The sequence below is a fragment of the Dermacentor albipictus genome, chromosome 3, assembly GCF_038994185.2.
Source record: "Dermacentor albipictus isolate Rhodes 1998 colony chromosome 3, USDA_Dalb.pri_finalv2, whole genome shotgun sequence".
Taxonomy (NCBI): Eukaryota; Metazoa; Arthropoda; class Arachnida; order Ixodida; family Ixodidae; genus Dermacentor; species Dermacentor albipictus.
In genome coordinates, this window is record NC_091823.1 from 47,822,402 (window position 1) to 47,840,520 (window position 18,119).

At 46.8% G+C, this 18,119-nt stretch overlaps 2 protein-coding genes across 8 annotated transcripts in view; one reads left to right on the forward strand and one right to left on the reverse strand.

The window, feature by feature from the left end:
• LOC135898147 (glutamate receptor 1-like) overlaps nucleotides 1-3,594 on the reverse strand; it is a 231,329-nt gene extending 227,735 nt beyond the window's left edge. The window contains exon 1 of one of the 2 annotated variants that reach the window (XM_070535415.1): nucleotides 3,389-3,594. The gene's annotated coding sequence lies outside the window, so the exon portion shown is untranslated. The remainder of the gene's footprint in view (nucleotides 1-3,388) is intronic. The other variant, XM_065426921.2, reaches the window with a different exon arrangement.
• LOC135898145 (microtubule-associated protein futsch-like) overlaps nucleotides 1-18,119 on the forward strand; it is a 397,845-nt gene that overhangs the window by 184,778 nt on the left and 194,948 nt on the right. The gene's annotated exons all lie outside the window — the stretch shown is intronic.

An 18,119-nucleotide genomic window follows, 5' to 3' on the forward strand; every position in this document is an offset into this window, starting at 1 on the left:
CACGTTTCTGGGAAAGAGTAATCTTGGATAAATTATGCTTCGTACTTGTGCCCCAGACAGTGTGGCAATAGTTAAGTATTGGAACTGAGAAAGCATTGTAGATTAATAGTTTAATTTGTGTTGATAGCACATACCGTTGACGACATAGCACCCCATTCACTTTATTCATTTTTGATCTTACGTTATTAATTTGGGCATCCCAATTAAGCGATTCCGAGAAGGTTACTCCCATACACTTGATAGTACGCACGATTTCAATATAGTTGTTCTCAAACTTAAGCATAATATCCTTGACAACTTTGTTTTTCGCTCGAAATACTATGGCTTTAGTTTTGCTTGTGTTCACCTTTAGGTAATTTTCCTGCGACCACTGACACATGTATTGCAAGAACTCATTACCTCTAGAGGATAAGTCATTTTCTCTACTACCCGTAATGAGCACCGTAAGGTCATCAGCGTAGGCAGTAAGGTTCACCGGTAGCTTAGTGTAAAATATATCATTTAAGTAAACTAAAAACAACAAAGGGCCTAAGATGCTGCCTTGCGGCACGCCCGATCTTATGTATTGGCCATCAGCCAGAGCTTCATTGTGTGCTACAATTTGTTTACGATGTTGAAGGTATGACCGTATCAAAGAATTAGGAATCCCTCTTATACCGTAGTGGTTTAGTTTATTTACTAACAAGTCATGATTGATTAAGTCAAAGGCTTTCGAAAAGTCAATATAAATTCCGAGGACAAGGAGCTTGTCTTCAAATGCATTTATGACGAGTTCCTTTTGCTTGAGCAGTGCCAACTCAGTGGATCTTTTTGGTCTGAACCCGAACTGATCATTCGACAAAACGGAATGCTTATCTAAGAAATTTGTTATTCTCGTGTGAATAATTTTTTCTATGCCTTTAGAAATTACCGGTAGAATAGAAATTGGCCTATAATTTGACAGTTCAGAGGTATCGCCTCCTTTGTGTATCACGATAACTTTTGCAATCTGCATCTGCTTAGGAAATACTCCACTACCGAGACAAAGGTTGAATATGTGTGTTAATATTGGGGCTAGCAAATCAATTACATACTTTAGAGGTTTTATTTGAAAACCGTTAATATCTAAAGCCCTACTGTTTTTAAGATTTCTGAATACAGAAATTATTTCATTTTCGGTTGTAGGGGGCATAAACATCGACATCGAGACTCCTGGTGCTTGGTGAATTGACGTGTTTGTTGAATTAATAGGAGAGCTTGCTGTATTTGTGATATTCACAAAGAAATCATTAAAAGCATTTGAGAGATCCTTCCCTGTCAGCACAGCACCATCGCGCATAATGCAGTTTGGACCACTGTTGTAGCGACGTCCAAGCAGTTTACCTAGTTCATGCCATCGATGCTGAGGGTTCGTGCTAGAATTATCTGATAACGAATAGCTGAAGTATTCGTACTTGGCTTGACGTAGTTCTTTGTTCAAGATATTGTGATATTTCTTATATTGAGAAAATTTCACGGGATCCTTGGATTTAATGAATTGCGCATATAGTTTCGTTCTTCTTTCTATTTTTTTCAATAAGGCATTCGTAATCCATGGTTTCTTTGATTTTCGTTTGCGACAGCATTTTAAAGGAAAGCAGTTTTGATATATTTGGTTTAACACAATCATTAGTGCATCGTACGCAACATCTGCGTCAGGTAGCGACAATATATGGGAAAAGTTGGCTGTACATATTTCATTACGAAAGGTGTCGAGGGATTTCGAATCAATGCAGCGATAATAAGACACCGGTGATTTAGAAGCATGTTTAGGGTTGGTATTAGCAATAAAGGAAAATACTGGAAAATGATCACTGATGTCAGTTATCAAAGTTCCGGAAGTTATAGTGCTTTTATCTTTGTTAGTGATAATTAAATCTAAAGTAGTTGAAGTGGAACAAGTTACGCGCGTTGGAACAGTAATTACATTCACAAGAGCGTAAGAATCAAATAAAGAAGCAAATTCTGTCTGCTCTGGTGACGCGGTTCGCATATCAATATTCATATCACCGGAAAGGTGTAACACGTGCTCATTTATAGACACATGATCAAAGAGTGCTTCTAAGGATGAAAAAAAATTTTCAAGTTTTCCGTCTGGAGGGCGGTAGACAACACAAAATATATTTTTGTCGCTCTGAACGGTTAACACTTCACAGTCCGGAGTGCAGAACGTGAATTTCTCAAGTATTGTTGCAGGAAGCGAATTCACAATTTGCAGCGATACACCACCACCTCTTCGAGTTTCCCTGTTATTAGCGAAGTGAGTATAATTGTCTAACACAAAGTATGTTGAATCATCGTGGTACCAGGTTTCAGTAAACATTATTGCATGGAATGAAAAATTAAGGGAAGTAAACAGGCTATGTATTTCATCAGTCTTGTTGCACACAGAACGACAGTTCATATGAAAAACACCAACGCTATTTTCACAGTAAACGCTATTTAGATCTGCGATAGAAGGAAGTTCGATGCATCTTATGGGGGCATCCATGATTTTTTTTTTTAGTTTATTTTATTCAGATCATTCGAGCTAGTGATCCTTAGTCTGGCACTATTTTCAGATTTGCGGGCATAAATATGCCCATCACGCACCCAAACAAACTTCCAGTTCGTTTCACGCTTTTTGGCGATTGCCTGCGCAAGGAGGCCCTTCCTTTCAGGACACAGGTGCTCATTGACGTAAATGGGAACAGATTCAGAAAACCCAAGTTCATTAGCCGTTAGGCGCTTTCGTCTTCCTTTCTCCAGCACAGCATTTCGTTTACGTCGGAGTGCAAACTGGACAATAATACTCTTTCCAGTTTGGCTTCCTGGTGTTGAAACCCGGTGGCACACATCAATATCAGACGGTGATATGGGTTCCCCAATACAGTCACCAAGCTTCATCATGATTTCCGTCAGTTTTTCATTAGCATTCACTGGTATTCCTTTTATTTCTATATTGGCGTTTCGCGAGTACTGTTCGCAGTCCACGATTCGAGACTCGTTAGATTTCGCTTGACTTCCTATTTGATCACAACGTGACTTTAGGTTGTCATTTTCAGTGCGCAAGCGTTTATTTTCTTCTAGAACTGCTTTCAGATTAGTTACCATCTCATCAAATTTGTCATCAGTAAACTTTAGATTGGCTTTTATTTCTCTGAGTTCATTTCGAAAGTCTCGTTCCAGAGAATCTTTCAAATTCTTGAGGTCGATCCTAATTTCTTTCTTCAGGTCCTCAAGGGCAGATACCAATTCTTTGCTTATTTTTGCCATGATAACAAACAGTAAGTTACAACAAACACTCGTATGCTATCGTATGGCAGCAGTGGCGTGGCACAATTTCAAGTGTAGTGACGAAGTTACAAAGGAGTAAACAGATGTCACCAACCTGCAGTAAAAAGATATTGCTGTCAGTCCATGCGGATGATCCAGTGCTGTTCACGCCACTGCTGCCATTTGGTCGGTGTCCAACAAGGTCCCGGTATTTGTAGCCTTTTCGCTGATGACGTCAAAATGCTTCAGCAAACCAGCAGCTAGGAACAGTCCGCACGTGTCGTCTTGTGGTCAGCGCTTTGCTCGGGGTAGCGGCCGAAGGGCGAAACTTGACCGCACGTGGCAGGTAGGCCCAGGATGTAGATAGAAGACGGATGATCAGAACGAGCTGATTACCGAACCTGCAGCAAAAAGATATTGCTGTCAGTCCATGCGGATGATCCAGTGCTGTTCACGCCACTGCTGCCATTCTCTCTAATACCTTCGTTTTCGGATTAAGCCACTTCTAGAATTTGATGCCAATTCAGTTCTAATTTAGGCTTTAGAGATGAGTTGTGCACCCGTCGCGGTAGTCCTGTGTCGATGGTGTTGGTCTGTCGAGCTCGTGGTTGCGAGTTCCATACGGGCCGCGGTGGCCGCATTCCATTGGGCGCGACAGGTGAAGACGTTCGTGTACTTAGATTTAGGTGCATGGTAAAGAACCCTAAGGGGACAATAATTATTCGGAGTCTCCCGCTATGGCGCGCAGTGGTACAAAATCGTGATATTGACGCGTGAGACCCAAGAATTTTATTTTATTTTTAGTTATGTATCGCGCAGAGCAGGTGAATTCGATGAACAATCGAGTGCGCCGACGTAAGTGTAATTCTTTTTTTTTCGATGGGCTGCACGGTGTTTGGAATAGCTCGCAGTTCGCTTGACAAAAATAGAGGAATGCCAAAGTTTAGTGTTGTGTTTCTTTTTTTTCTTTAGCTGTTCCTAATGAAAATTCAACATTCAACAACAAACGCATCCTTGAGGCTGAAACATAGTGCCGAGACTCCAAACCAGAGTAGGACTAACGTGCTTGAATTGAGATCAACCTTCCTAAGGGGCTCTTCAAGGTGCTCTTTCTTTGAATAAAAAGCTGGTGAAATATTAAAAAAGTAGAGTTATTAATGCAGGAAGAATTTTTACATAATAAATCCAACGGAAAGGTGACCAGACAAGACCAGTGCAAGTGCAAGAATGGGGAGATGTGCCAACGTAACCTTGTAAGCAGACATCTAATTCTATTCATGGGTACCACTGATATTTCCAGGAAAACTGGAGATCGGGAAGCTTTATCAAATTTGTTATCGAATACAAAAAGGATTCGTGTTCTTTAGCGAAGAAAGGGTGAACTAGCCGCGTAAACAACTTAATTGTCCATTATCCATTGTGAGTCAAGATCCTATTATGTTGCAATATCTTATTGCAGTAACAAGTTTTCAGCCGAGATTGTAATACTGGGGACGACAGTAGTATAGAAAACAAAGCTTTTCAAATAATTTTAATGCACTCTATTCTACTGTTGACAGTTCTCAGTCGGTGGAGCTTATGTGATCATGCCTTAAATGAGAAATCCATTTACCGTGGTGCTTCATTCGAGTTTTGGCGCTTTCTGACAAAGTACGTAATGTTTTTACTCGCAAATTGTGTATAAATAAAGCAATGTGAAAGTTTCAGTGAACTCTGCACCCTTAGTGATTAACGCCTAAATCCAAATGCCAGCAGCTTCCCCCGGTGAAGTGACAAATGAATATTGAATTTAGACGTAATAAAGATTACTCGAAAGCGATGCGTCCGTGATCTCAAAAAAGTATAATGATCGGCTGTGCATATATCTCAGATAGAAATAATTCTACAGAGGCGCTACAGCAATAGGATAGCTACGCTAACGTACGTGACGAACTGTGTAGTTATGTTGCGCAGCACTTTGTCACGCGCATCTACCGCGGCCAAATGACACGCTTGGATGAATGAAATCACCTCTCTACAAGTGCGATACGTTATCTCGAATGTCTCTTAACCACTGTCATGTATCTTCGCCACACTAACTTCATCTTGTTTACATTTATCCATCCTCGTCAGCTCAGTCCCGAATATTAACTGCAGTAAATTTCAAAACTGGTTAGGTGAGGCTTCCGTGTGGTTACTCAGCCTACGCCTATGTACTTACCGCAACCGCTTGACAAACGCGCGCTTCCAATGCTTCTTCATAATGTTTTCAGAACGATGATCGACAGAAGACAACGCCAGCCGCGCTCCTTTTATTCAGCTCGCCTCGTCTTTCACGCCACAACGCCCCTTTCCTACGATGCGGGTAGGACGACCCGGGACCACAATGCCCAGAGTAATATAGGGAGCCGAGCTTCAAACGCAAGCTCCTCTATGGCGACGCAATATTTATGCAAATGTCACCCGTTCGACATTCTTGTTTTTTTTTCTTATTTACTTGCACGTCCGCGTGCCCAGAGGCGAGCTCGTTTTGGTTGTGGAGCGAACATAATCGGGAATATCAAATTCTCGACAATGGGTTCTTCTTTCCCCGCCGCTCGAGTGAATCGCTCGTGGCGTCCCAGCCGACGCTGCGACGGTTACACCAATGACCGGGTATGCGCGCAGCGTCGTTGAAATAAATATTCTTTGCCTGCCTGCCTCGTTTCTCTGAGTGTTCGCCCTGCGGGATTTATTTGACCGCGCCCGCATAAAGGAGGAAGCCACGTCTACTCTATGCAGGGATGCTTCCGAATTTCAAGACGCCGTCTCGGAGTCTCTCCCGTTTATTAGCTGCACTGACGCGTAAGAATTCTCGGAGGAAAAAAAAAATTGAGCACGCGTTGATGATATTCGTTTCGATTACTCTGCATTGGGGAACTGTTTGCTCAGAGCTGCAGCGCGTGGGGAGAAGTGCCAAAACAGCACGAAGTGCATGGTCTCGCCACGTTCCTGTGAAATGTTTCGCGCGATAAAATTGCACAAGTTAATGTGATATATAGGAACCAAGTGAAGGGACGGAAGGGGGGGGGGGGTCGCTTTGTCCGCATGCAATTTCTTTTATGCGAAGCATATTACGAGAGCTCAACCCAGCTCCTCAGGCGCGGCGGTGTCGCCATAGAGAAAGAAATTCATTTCTTTCTCTATGGTGTCGCCTTCAATACCACGTGACACCGTGACGTCACGACAGGAGAGAAACGGGGCTCCAACTCGCACCGTCGCTCGCGGCGTCGCGGCGGTATATAAGCAGCTGCGCTTGCCTCTGCTAGACACTCACGAGGTGAGATATGCCTCCTGGAGACAGAGCTGCTCGTTGGAATGAGAAGCGAAGGTTGCGGCGTGCTACAGAGACTGATTTTTTAGGTGGCTTTGGCTCAACTCTTGCAAGATGGGCTGAGTGGGAATCGAACCAGGGTCTCCGGAGTGTGAGACGGAGATGCTACCACTGAGCCACGAGTACGATGCTTCAAAGCGGTACAAAAGCGCCTCTAGTGAATGCGGTGTTGCCTTAGAAACGAGCTGTTTCTCAGGCGTGCGTCTCTTGCTCAGGCGCACATTTCGTTGCCGCGCCGAAAGCTGCGTTGCTCGACGCTCACCGCGTCCAATTCGGGGCGCGTAGTCGCTGCGCCGTAGCCCATTGTCTTACACCCCTTGGCGGGTCGATGGGAACGCTGTCGCGTTCCACTCTTGAAGGCGAAGCAGAGTAATGCTGAGTTGTTTCTTCGTCTAGCCGAACCAAATATAGCCAAGCAACAGCAGTTCACCAGGCTAAACAGTGGTTCAACAACTAAAATAAAGGCTAGTGTGCTTCGCATCCTAGGCTTAAGCCACAGCCATTTTTTTCGTTTTTTTTCTGGTGCCATTAGATTGTCTCTAGCAGAAAGAACCAAATGTTTATTTGTTGAAAAGCTTGGGGGCCCTGTGACCGATGCGTGTGTCGCCCGCTATAAGCTGAGTTTTTGGTTAACTGATTGAGGCTAGCCGATTTAAATGCGATAGTAATTTTTTTAGGCTCATTGTCTCGGGATTGGTGCTGCTGGTACCTGTCTTTCATTTTTCATGTTTTATTTTAGTATCGCGCTACTTGTTAATGTTGTTGAAGCAGAAAGCGAGACTTATGTGGCCAGGTGCTTTTCCTGTAGCGAGCTTGAGGGGGTTCGTATCCATCAAGGTCTACACCAGCTGCAAGTGCCGCATTCGCATTATTAACCAGAACCAGTTTATTACCTGGTAAGGCATTTCACGGAAATAGAAAGCAAGTTAAAGCTACAATCAACATGATCTACTATTAGTGTAATTCATCAGATATAGTTTCGCAGACACGTGGACTAGAGGAGACGCAAACACCGGCGCTCGGAAGAGCCTCTTCCAAGCCAAATTTCAACCCTATATATATATATATTTCAACCTTATATATATATATTTCAATTTCAACCTATATATATATATATATATATATATATATATATATATATATATATATATATATTTATATATATATATATATATATATATATATATATATATATATATATATATATATATATATACACATATATATTATCGTCGTCTTGAAGCACTGCTATTCCGATCCTACGCAGGACCACGCCACGGGTCTCGGTACCTAAGTGTGCCATTTGATATCTCTTTCCTTCTTTTTTTTTGCGTGTGTGCGTATGTTTTCTACTCATCTAGTCTAACGAGGGGTGCATTTCATGCTTACAGTCACTTTCTGTCGCAGGGTGGAATGAGAGTTTTGTTTAATTTATTATTATATTTAATATGCTCTATTTATTGATATTCATTCGTATGAGGTCCCGCTCGTAGTTTTTACTCTGGGCTCTCCCACTGTATATATTACTGTTATTATATGGATATTTGATAATTGTTAATAGAGCTTGAAAAAGAAATACCTTGCGAAGCACAGAGTTGCTGAGCTGGCGGACAAAAGCGCGAAAAATGACTCTTTTTTTTCCCTCTAGACATTGAATTTACGGGGAGGACGAGACGTGGTGCAGTCATCCCCAGCCTAGAAGACTGATGGATCCCGTGCAGATAAAATACAGGGTTTCTGCTTAGTTTAAGCAAATTATCGCCATCGTGATCACCATCATTGTAACTATTTATGCCCACTGCGGAACAAAGACCTCCCTCGGCGATCGATATCCCCAAAGCAACTAGTGACGCTCAAAAGACAAGTGGAATGCAAAGCAAGACAGACAAGAAATATATCCGTGACCAAACAAAAAGCGGCTTTCTGTATACATTTGCTCATAACTTGACCACACAGCCTCACAGACACACGTGAATGCCGGTTTCGGCTAATGAAGGTATTTGGAAGGCATCATTTCAAACAACTCAGTACAGATTGAAGAAGAAGTGCGATTATCGAGGAGTGAAGATATTTCATCGTTCTAGTAGAACAGATGTCTGCTTCTGGTTTCAGTAGATTTCACCGCAAGCCCCACGATTCAAATACTCTAACCACATTTAGCTGAACTTGTGTGGCAGATTCATCGATGACTACTCGTTTAACCCTTTTAATGCACCAACTATAGGTCACACCGCAATCCTGGCCACGCGTCTCTTTCCTTAACTACCTAGGCCAACGAACTGGGCCAAAAAAAAATATATACTATGTTGAAACTCTCTGCAGATGGAAACATTGTCACGCTCTTTACTGCACTTAGGCCTCTGTTCTTGATAAATCCCAGGCCCGCTGACGGCTGGGACAGGACCGAGCGCGAGCGGTAACACGACACGCTCATTTGCAAACGGAGATACGTTGTGTCGACAGAGGCTGTTCTTTCTGCAGCGGTCGCCAAGCAGAAAACACACACACACACACACAAGCACGCATGCGCGCCACTGAGGGAGCAAGATGACAGGTTGACGGATCTGCTACGGTGGCAGCGCGCAATATGAGCGAATGTCTAGAATAAGAAAAAAAAGTAGAAATAAAACTAACTTATGGAGAAAAGAAAAAAAAAGAAGACGTACAAACGAAAAGACGAGTCGCGAAGCATTCTCGAAACATGAACCAAACCCTCTCCTCTGGGGAAATTATCTCGGCGCACGAGCCAAGGCACAGAGGCGGCGCACGGAGGTCTCGCTCTGGCGAGGGAGCCTATACGCACGGTCGTCCATACAAGAGAGACGACGCCTCAACGAACAGGCGCCGCCGTCGCGCAAACGTCGGTGCGCGGGGATTTGCCGGCAGCGGGAGCGCGCGTGTCGCCGGCAGCGACCTGCAGCGTCGACCGAAGGGCCCGGCGAAGATTAACGTCGCGCAAAATTTGGATTAGGCATGTGAAACGAGCGCGCTGCCTCTACGAGTCCCCCGAGGCTCGCACGTACGCACGGGCGACGGCCAACCCGTTTCCATCGCGTCAGGCGAGACGGAGGCAGAGAGAAGGCGGGAGTGGAGAACGGGGGGCGATTCGGCGGAGGAGCAAACAAGAGGGAGCTTTGCGCAGCGGCGACGATTTCCTTGATCAGTGCCACTCGCGTAGGCGTAGACGCGGTCGCAAGTATACGCACGCACGCTGACGGTCACGCCAGTAAAGCAGCACGTACAGGTACACACGCACGCAGACATACACACACACATACACACACACAAGCACTTGCACGAACAAAGAAAAAGACATATAAAAACACATATTCGTACGTAGACACGCGCGCGCAGACGCACTCACACAGGAGCGCACGCAATCGTACGCAGACTGACGCACGCACGCACACGCGCACGCACGCATGCGCACGCAAACACAGGCACATATAAACTCGCACGGATATAGTCGCGCACCCTCACACAGACAGACACTACTCCACACACGTCAGAACACACACGGCTGGACACACCACCGGCATACGCAAGCCCGCGCACGCACGCGCGCACGCTCAGGAGTGTGCCAGCACGTCGCGCTCGGCGCTGTCACGCACGCGAAGGGTACGGCGACGCTGGGAGCCGCCGAAGACCAGCCGCATGGCAGCGCATGCGCCTGCTTCCGCCCTGCCTTCTCGTTCTGCGCCTCGTTGATCCGCTCGCCTTTGTGTTCGCTGCATCGCTCGTGGCCTCGATGGATCTCTCCGCATCGGAGCCCATCCCGGGCCCCGTCGCATGTGTCGCTGCGGGATCGCGTTTGTCTTTATTACGGGCCGTTGCGCCTCTGACGTGTTGCTCTGTGTGACGAGCGCGAAACCCCGGCAGCACACCATCGACGCGGCGAGAAAAGGAAGTCCAGGAAAGTGCAGCCGATCTCGCTCTCCTTTTCTTTGCTGCCGTTTGGGATGGCGTGGCTAGCGCACGTGCGCCGGTTGTGCGCGAACGGAAGTCGCGAAGTTGGACAGCGCGTTTCCGACGAGGCGGTAAAAAAAAAGATAGAGGCATCTTGCTGTTGAAAGTGCGTCCTTACTTACTCTGCGCAGTGCAAGAGCGAGCGGAATTCTCGGAAGGAGGATGGGAAAAGAAAGAAAGCGAACTGGAGTACGACAGAAATAGCGCAACGTCAAATTATGTTCTCTCGTAGATGAGGTTATGTTTATCATTTACCTTTGTCCGTTATTTTATGCTTGTGTTCATTTCTGCTGCGTACGTTTATGAGTTGTGCTACTCAACAGCTCTGACAGTGATTAAGCATGCGTGAGTTATATTTGCACGAATAGAAGAAGATGTTTTGTGCAGCAGCACATTTTATTAATTTTGTCGAGAAGGGTGATTTTCTTTTACAGACAAAAGTATACGGTACATTACACAGCTTACGACTATCATATACTTCATAGAAAAAAATTGTATCTGGATTTCAGTATCTTGCCACTAAGTAATAAGTATTGTCAGTCCTACAACGCGCCGGCTTGTTCGAACCTAGTGATGAAATACCACTGAATGCAGTTTAAGGAGCAAGAAAAAAAAGTGCGGATCCCACGCATTGTGGGAATCGATGGAAGCGAAGCTTTGTATGCTGTTTGCTTTTACTGACGATAATTAGCAGTGATGTTGGCGGCGAATGTGTAACTTCTTCAGCGTTTAATCCAATACGACAATGGGGAGTTGATGTTAAGCGTTACCTTGCGTGCACCACTGCTGTTTGTCTGCGTAGTCTTCAGAACACACAGGGAGACATGTTCGCTTGCGGCGTTGCTGTGCGTCATTGTTTGTAATGTCTAAGGCGGTTGAGCATTATTATTGTCTCACATGGTACATCGCTATCGTGGCAGAAGTGTTAATCATTAATTGAGTTATGGGGCAGTACATAATTCAAATAATTATTTTAATTCTATGTGTACATTTTGCATATGCATCCGCAGTATGCACCGCGATTATCTGCGTAGCGAACACGCTACTGTTGCGCGCGAAGCTTCTTTCCGGCCTGCGTGTCCTCGACGCTGAGTGAACGCTTTGGAAACATTTTTCGGGTGAGTGGTTACTTGCTCTCTCTGCATACGTGGCCAGCACGCTGTTGAGACGCCCACACCAGACGCTCTCTTCAGGCTATGGACGGTTGTAATGTTTACGCTATCACAGCCCAGCACGGGACCTCCACAGCTCAGCACCTGCATTTTTGCCCATATACGCACAAACAGTGAAGCGCTGCCGCGGCGGTGGCGGCCAGGTTTTGTTGATGATGATGATGATCTGTGGCTGCCCCATTTCTATCTGAAGAACGCAACGTTTGCATGCTAGCCGAAAAAAAATTGAAACAGACACGCACACTAGCACAGCACTTGACTGTTGTTGTCTCTCTGTCGTGAATCCGAGTGCCTGCTGTATGCTGTTGTCTTCTCATGGGGAGGGCGAGAGCTGCCTGCAGTGAAGGACGAGATGTTCGATTGTTTCTGTGTGTTTCCCACATACCCTACATGCCGCCACCTGGACGTCTGGGGTGGGGTCGAAACGCTGGTGGTATACGTGTGTCCGTAGCGCTCCCGCACGGGCTTCAATGAGCAGAGCAGTGCCGCCAACGTTGTCATACAGGGGTGCCATGGCTATTTTTTCCTTGTGGGTTCGGTAAAGTGGAAGTGTTGTATTCGCCAGCACGTTAGCTTTCCACTGGGAGATTTCCGTCTTCTTTACCCACTTCCGCACTCTTTGGTCGTAGCTTTGTCTGGTGTCAGCGTGTGGCCTGGGTACACCATACTTCCGATGTAGGAACTGTACTCAAGCACTCCTCTGTGTCCTCATGCTCTTAATGCGCTGGTATCGGAGCATCTTACGTACCCAGTGAGCGTCGCCCATGCACGGGGGCCGTCGCTCAAAGCTAATCTTACTTGCAGATTCTCGGGCCTCGAAAGAGGACCATCCTACGTACCCCTGCACCGCCTCCACTGCAACGCGGCCATGGCATCCTAGTGCCAATCAGCCAACCTCTATCTGGGTGCGCACATGCCATGCTCACGTTGACGCCGACAAACACAGCACTGCGTTGGCGAAAGTCAAACTCGATAGGTACACTGCCTTCCATAATCCCCGATGGACGGCCGGACGGTCGGACGGTCGGACGGACGGACGGACGGACGGACGGACGGACGGACGGACGGACGGACGGACGGACGGACGGACGGACGGACGGACGGATGGATGGATGGATGGATGGATGGATGGATGGATGGATGGATGGACGGATGGATGGATGGATGGACGGATGGATGGACGGATGGGTGGATGGGTGGAAGGATGGATGGACGGATGGATGGATGGGTGGACGGATGGATGGATGGATGGATGGATGGACGGACGGATGGATGGATGGATGGACGGATGGATGGATGGATGGACGGATGGATGGATGGATGGACGGATGGATGGATGGATGGACGGATGGATGGACGGATGGGTGGATGGGTGGATGGATGGACGTATAGATGGGTGGATGGATGGATGGATGGATGGATGGATGGATGGATGGATGGATGGATGGACGGACGGACGGACGGACGGACGGACGGACGGACGGACGGACGGATGGATGGATGGACGGACGGATGGATGGATGGATGGATGGATGGATGGATGGATGGATGGATGGATGGATGGATGGATGGATGGATGAATGAATGAATGATCTGAGCGTCCCCTTGGGAACGGAGTGGTGGATTGCGTCACCAAGCTCTTGATATTATAATCACTAATGTCGTACCTATGTTAAAAAGAAAAAAAGAAAAGAAAGCACGATGAATTCCCGTAACCAAAGCTTCTGAACCCCTATTGTGAACTTTGTTTTTGTACGCCTCCATTGTTTGTTGTTTCCATACTTTTGTTCCACCAATCTTCCAATCGCCAATGCAATGCGCGGAGGTGAGTGCCATCTGGGGGTGTTTCAAGAAACCTACTGGCACGCGCGGCAAGGCCAACACAGCAGCAGCAGCGTCCAGAGTGTCGGGAGAAGAGGGAAAGAAATCTGCGCTTTGAAAGAAAAGAAAAATAAACATTGTATATTGCGCGTATTGACGAAACCTCACAAACTATTTTCTCGCTTTAGGTGCTCAGTGGGTGGCCCTGCTACAAGTCCAGCGTTTGGGTAGGTGAGCACGTACACATGCAGAAAAATGAAAATAAAAACAAAATGAAAATTTTTTTTTCTACACGCGCGCCTACTTTCGTATAGAGCCGGCGCCTCTGTTTCAGGAGACCCGCTCGGACATTTGCTGTTCCAAGCCACTTCACTCGAAACAGTTTCGCGCTCCATCAGACGTCGGCGGCGGCTTCGCGTTTCGCCGCTGCCTCAGCAAAATTGAGAAAGGAATGAAGAAAGTAAAAAAAGAAGAAGCCGGAATTTTACTTTTCGTGTCTTTCTGCGGCGTTTTGCCAGAGAGACCGGACGTGTCGCTATGAAATCGCTTCGTGTCGGACAAGGACAGAGTAACGTCAAAACGAGAGTATAAAGCGTTGTACCGCGTCGCTCCGCGAATTGTCGACACGGCAAAATTGTTCCCTCCGTTCGGTACTCCTGCGCTGCCTCGTGACAGCTGCTTATGTTTGGCGCTCACTGGAAGTGATCCCGCAGAACAGATTCTCTCTGTTGACTGTATATATATGTACTTGAGAAAGAGAGAGAGAGAGAGAGACATCGCCTCTATATCTTCTTTTTTTTTAAGAAGCACGTCGCAGAAGGAAAATTTCATTATAAACAACAACGTTTTAGTCTATTTTCTACAGTAACGTTGCATGGTATCACGTTTGATCTGACTTTTCCAAACACTGTAGATTTTCCTACCCTTTCACTACCCTACGAATACTGCTTCGCAGTGAATGTAACACGAACATGAAAACAGCGATGTTTACCTTCAGTCCTCAACCAACATCTTACTGGTGCTTAAACTATGACCGCTTTCAATGCTAAAATTGTTATTCCCTTGGTCGCCTTGAATGACCGGATCCGCGGTTGGTGGAATCGTATCTTTAATGTGGGCCGTTGTTTAATAATTCATTAGCTGAGGCTCCCCGCGACGTGTCTTTCTCGTTCAATATATGAAACCTGTCGCATTTTAATTTGTACATACAAGCTGCGTGGCGTTCTCTTCAGCGTCAGCTTGTTATACTGCTTTTCCCAGTAAGGCTAGTACCGACTCAGGTCCGTGGGGGCTCAGAATAGATCACCAGTGTTTCCTGAAACGCATTAATGCAAGAACGTTCCTGCGAGTGCATGCGCTCATTCTTTTTGTCTTTTAGGGCCAAAGCTCTTAATCTAAACCTTCCGAATATTCGAGAAACCACTGTATCGCTGCTCCCTGGCTAAAACATCGTCCCGCCGCGTTTTTGTTCCTCCCACAACGTGGTCAGCCTGTGGTATTATGCTAATCCCCAGTCCTCAAGCGTGGCGCGGTTCCGCATTTCTACATCCGCGTGGCCCTTGCGGACTGAGTATACTAGCCACTAGAAAGGCATCCGACGGTACTGCACGTACAAAGCACTCCGGAGTAGCGCAACTCATCCATGTGAGGCGTGGAAGAAGGGAAAAGTGGATTGAGAGACTGCAAAAACCAGGCCCCGGCAGCGTCGGTGCGGGCAGCTCGCATCGGATGCCACCGCCGGCCGAGCCTGCTCATTAAAGGGACCCCCGCGCGAGCACGAATGCAGGCTCTGCGCTTTACACGCGCGGTCGGCTAACGGGGCCGCGCAACGGCTCGTTCACTTCGCGATACGCAACCCACGCAACCAACCGGGCTGCGCAACGTCGGCGCGAGCGAGGCAGCGGCAGCAGCAGCAGCGTACTTGAAAGCGCGCAGCGGGCTGCGTTTTTTTTTCCGGCAAGCACGCACGCATGCAGGCAAAGCAGGCAGGCAGGCGCACTTGAGGCCCAACATAGCAGGAGCCCCGCGACGTGGGAAACGGGCACCTGGCGCCCGGGTTCCGCTAGTCTCGGCTTTGAATCAGACTGAATAATCAGCGCCGATTTCCGCCGTTGCTGGCTCGAGTGAAAGTTAGGCGCGCTCCCATCGCCGCGCCTGTGCCGTCGCCCCGGCCCCGCGCGCTACGCGTATGCCGTCGCGTCGCTCTGAGAAGCGGAGCCCCCTCCACCCCCCCCCCCCCTCCCGCTGATGCATGCACCTCGCTCTGACTCGGCACAGCCGCCCGGCCAATTGGTCGGCCGCGCAATCAGCGAGCGCTGCTGCCGTCCCCTTCCGCTTTCTATATCCGATGAAGAAGTCGATGATGGAGCAATGCGCGATGGTTCGGGGTACACGCTCTCGCTTTCTCTCTCTCTCTCTCTGTTTCTTTCTCTCCTGTGGCTGCCTTGTCCTCATCGTTGGCTAAAGTGTGCTCGAATGGAGTGCTGCCGTTTCCCGGTGTGATAAATTGTCGCTTTGTCGTCGTGTGTCCCCAAATAAGCTGGCTGCCGTAAATCGCGCGCCTGTTGTACGAAACGCTGGCAATCGGCGGTGGAAAAAGGAGGAAGAGAAAGGGAGAAATAAACGCCGAAAGCTGAACCGAAACGAAAGCACCAAGAGGGAAAAGACAACTTGAGGCAAGAATCCGGAAAGGAAAAGGTGCCTTCGTTCTTGAGCAAGCAAAGCGCAGGTATCGGGTTTTGTAAGGCCTCTTCGCGCATCATTTGCTGGAATCGCAATAACTCGGAGTGCGTCTCGCATGTGTCGCAAATAAGTAAACTGTGCGTGCGTATAGCATGACGGAGGCACGTCTGGAGAAAGCGAAAAACTCAGGATTCCGACATCGGTGGGATGTTTATTTCTCCTATTGTGAAAATTGAGTCATACTTAATAACATATAAATAAGTTGGAACAGCATCAAAAGGAAAAAGACAGAGACAGAAAAAAAACGAAAAGAATGGCAGGGATTGTATTGGATTGGTAAAACATTTATTAGAGAAAAAAAAATAAAGCAAGGGTATAAGAGAATGAAACGCGCACGCAATGTCCTTACACGACAATATCCTTAATAAACAGCGAACCAGCCATCAAGTTGGAGGAGCAGAGATCCATAGCGAAACAGGTGACTATTTGATTGTGGCGCTTTGTGTATCTCGTATCTGCTCGTGTATAGTTGCCGCCAGTGCTTACGATGAGCTACGTAGCATCGTTCCCCGCCGTTCACTTTTTTTTTCCTTTTTAATTGGAGGGTTAATGCCTCGAGGAATAATTTAGTATGGGATGCGGGCGAATAAGGATGATTAAATGAATGAAAAAATATTTGCGGATCTAATAAAGTCCAGGAGCGATAGATAATGTGGTCCCTGCTGCCAAGCAGTTTAATGGCTGGGGGTAATAGTTTAGCGAGTATAAACAGCCGAAATACCTGTGTCTAGTTGTTAAAATTGCTTAAGATGTCATTGCAAGGTATGAAGTATAGACGTGTAGTCTGGGTGCAGTACAGCGTCTTTTTGTTCCGTCGTGGCTTCGGGGAATCATGAAATCATATTTATGCTCCCCGAACAAATACCAATGATAATGAAGGTCATTACAATTGCGTTATTCACTCGGGGAAGTACATGCTTGCGAAATGAAGGAATCGTCAAACATGAGGTAAGCTCTTAGAAACGCTCGCTGGCCTTGCCGTTAGGAAAACTGTTTTAAGAGCTTGTGATTACATGTAACATTGTGGTAAACCTTGAAATGTATGTATTAACATTTCATTGAAAGCCACGCGTCATATTAGAGTGAGATAGGGACCTTTTCAAGAAAATTCTTCAAAAGACACAACAACTCTACGCGGTCTTGAGACCCCTTGCAGCCGTTCGCCTTTAATATAAATGGCTCGAACGCAAGAATTAGTGGAACACGTACAGGCCGGTCCAAACACACTAGGCTTAATAGAACAAGTTGTCTGCGCATAATGCGATGCTCTCTTTCTTTTCTCCCTAGCGGTTGTCGTTGCGGGAACGTTGCATTGAGCAATTTATGTTGGATTTCAAACAGAATGTACGGGACTGCCTCACCCCTATTTTTTCTTCTAGGAACGCGGTTTCTGGCCAACACGTGCGTGGGAGCACTCATGTCAGCGTTTTGTCAAGGAAAGCATACATTGTTAAGACTTGAATAAAGGGAAAATGAGACATCCACCTGTTCGTAGCAATTGCTACAAAGGAAACCCATACGGGTTCCTCGAAAGAAAAGCCTCATAGTTGAAGAAAAATTCGTCCTGGTCCGGGACGTTGTTAAGACTTGTGTACCGGGAGTAATAAGTGCTCCTCGTGAATCAGCTGATGGCATTTCGAGTGACGAAAGAACACATCGCGTCATATCGACTACATACTACCGCAACGTGGGCTTGAATGGCCTCGCTCTCCTGTATGCTGAAGATGATGGCGAGAGCCAGTTCATTTTGTTGTCTTCGTAATATTACGTCTATTACTACGTTCACAACAGTG